At 47.1% G+C, this 2,922-nt stretch overlaps 1 pseudogene; it reads right to left on the bottom strand.

Annotated features, from left to right (window-relative positions):
- Nucleotides 1–523: 523 nt before the first annotated feature.
- Nucleotides 524–1,295, bottom strand: LOC132430277 (ferritin light chain pseudogene; annotated as a pseudogene).
- Nucleotides 1,296–2,922: the final 1,627 nt, after the last annotated feature.

The following is a 2,922-nucleotide window of genomic DNA, read 5'->3' as shown; positions in this document are numbered from 1 at the left end:
TCATATAAATAGGCATTTTGTGGAAGAGCAAATTTAGTTGCCAGTAAACATACGAAAAGGTGCTCAAATTCATTAGTAGTTAGAGAAATGCAAATTAAAGTAATAATGAGGTTATTCATTACCTCTACCTGATTGTTAGAAAGAAACAGTAGTGCCAACTACTGGGATGTAGAGAAAAAGGTACTTGCATACTTTGCCAAAGGAAATATGAATTATTTCAGTCCTTTTGGAAAGAGATCTGGCAACTTCTTCTAAAAATAAAAATATATCTTTTCTTCAACCTAGCGTTTTCTTGAAGACTTTCTTTTATACAAATGAACCCATCCTGATTTGAAAGGATTTCTGTAAGCTACTGTATTTTTTTGTTCTCTCTCTCTCTCTTTTTTCTTGGCTACAGAAAGCTTTATTTTTCCCATTTGGTCCAAGGCTTGGGAGAGGGCTACAGGGCGGTTAAAAAGCCGTGAGAGGGCTTCCCTGCTGGCGCAGTGGTTGAGAGTCCGCCCGCCCACGCAGGGGTCACGGGGTCATGCCCCGGTCCAGGAAGATCCCACAGGCCGCGGAGCGGCTGGGCCCCTGAGCCATGGCCGCTGAGCCTGCGCGTCCGGAGCCTGTGCTCCGCAACGGGAGAGGCCACAACAGTGAGAGGCCCGCGTACCGCAGCAAAAAAAAAAAAAAAAAAAAGCTGTGAGAAGCTGAGAGACGGGACTGCAGGCAGAAGCCCTGACGCCAGAGGGGCTCCTCAGAGGCCGCTGGGCTCCAGAGGCTCGCTAGTCACGACTGAGGGCGAGCCTTTCAAACAGATACTCTTCCAGCCCAGCCAGCCGGCGGAGGCTGGTCAGGTGATCGCCCATCTTCTTGACGGCTTTTACCTGCTCATCTAGGAAGTGGCTCTCCAAGAAGTCACAGAGGTGGGGGTCTGCGCGGGCACAACCCACGTCACGCAGATCCAGAAGGGCCTGGTTCAGGTTCAGGTTCTGCTCCTGCTCCCTGAGAACGGCGGCTTCCACAGCGTCCTGGGTTTTACTCCACTCATCTTGCTATGGCTTCTGACCGTCCTGGAAAAGGGCGTGGCAGCCGCACTGGTTTTGCATTTTCAAGAAACGCTGGGCGCCTTCGTGCTTCTGCTCTGTCAATTCATGGAAAAAGTGGATCATGCCCTCCAGAGCCACATTGTCGCGGTCAAAATAGAAGCCCAGAGAGAGGTAAGTGTAGAAGGCCCCCAGGGGCACGTTGGCCAGGCGATGGACAGCGGCCTCCACCCCAGGGGAAAAATTCTGACGAATTTGGAAGCTCATGTTAACGGGTAATAAGGAGCTAAGCTCAGAAAATGGTGTTAGCTGGTCCCGGAAGCCGAGGATAGCTGAGTGGCTGGTTCCCGAGGTTGCGACTGGCAAAAGGGTTGGAGGGTGGTTGGAGGCTAGAGGAAGGGGCGTTGCTGGGTCTAATCTGGCCAAACACCGTGGAAGCAAGGGACAGAGCCGGGGGACTGCCGAGTGCACTGCAAGACTAAGCTATTGTTAAGTGAGAAAAACAAGGTGCCAGGAAATGTAGATAATATGATTCAATTTTTATAAGAGAAAACTTCCCTGGAGGTCCAGTGGTTAAGAATCCGCCTTGCAATGCAGGGGACGCTGGTTCGGTCCCTGGTCGGGGAACTAATATCCCACATGCCTCGGGTGCAACTACTGAGCCCGCGCGCCACAGCGAAAGATCGCGCGTGCCACAACAAAGACCCCATGCACCAAGCGGGGAACGCGGCAGTGGGTGGGGATGGTGGTGTGCTGAATTGGGCGATTGGGATTGACATGTATACACTGATGTGTATAAAACTGATGGCTAATAAGAACCTGCAGTATAAAAAAACAAACAAACAAAAAAAACCAACTAATACTAAGCTTTCTTTGGGTTATTTGTATGGAAATATGTTAATATAAATGTTTCAGACATTACATGGAATTTCTAAAAATCTTAAAAAAAAAAGACCCCATGCAGCCAAAAAATAAATATTTTTTAAAAAGTCAAGAAAAGATAATATGATTCAATTTTTATAAGAGAAACAATGAAAAGCTTCTCCCACTCTGAATATGAAGGTGTGAGATTATATAAATATGGAGAAATACATGGTCAGATTCACGCTAGGTTATTGACATGAGTTTTCTGTGGTATTGCATAGAGAGGGGAAGTTAGTAAGCCAAATATAATGTCATCAACAATTTTCTGTGCAATATATTTACTTCTTTTTCCAATTAAAATTTTTATTTTACTGAAATTATTTGTGTGAAGGTCAATTTTTTTTCATATATATTTTTCGACAAAGACTCAACTAATTAGCATTTTTTTTCCTACCTAGCTTGAGGTTAGGTATATAGGTTATAACTTTTGCTACTGTGAGTTTTCTTTTTGGCCATAACTTTTTGTTTGTTTGTTTTTCTTTTTTTTGTGGCCACACCGCAGGGCTTGTGGGATCTTAGTTCCCCTACCAGGGATGGAACCAGGGCCCCCGGCAGTGAAAGCGCTGAGTCTTTTTTTCTTCCCCCTAAATTTATTTATTTTTGTCTGCATTGTGTCTTTGTTGCTGCGCCCGGCCTTTCTCTAATTGCAGTGAGCGGGGGCTACTCTTCGTTGGGTGCACGGGCTTCTCATTGTAGCAGCTTCTCTTGTTGCAGAGCACGGGCTCTAGGCGTACAGGCTTCAGTAGTTGTGGCATGCGGGCTCCGTAGTTGTGGCTCACAGGCTCTAGAGCACAGCCTCAATAGTTGTGGCACATGGGCTTAGTTGCTCTGCGGCATGTGGGATCTTCCCAGACCAGGGCTCGAGCCTGTGTCCCCTCCATTGGCAGGTGGATTCTTAACCACTGGGCCACCAGGGAAGTCCAAGCTCTGAGTTTTAACTGCTGAACTGCCGGGGAATTCCCAAGGCCAT

The sequence above is a fragment of the Delphinus delphis genome, chromosome 8 (assembly GCF_949987515.2).
Source record: "Delphinus delphis chromosome 8, mDelDel1.2, whole genome shotgun sequence".
Lineage (NCBI taxonomy): Eukaryota > Metazoa > Chordata > Mammalia > Artiodactyla > Delphinidae > Delphinus > Delphinus delphis.
This window is presented reverse-complemented; position numbering and strand designations above follow the sequence as displayed.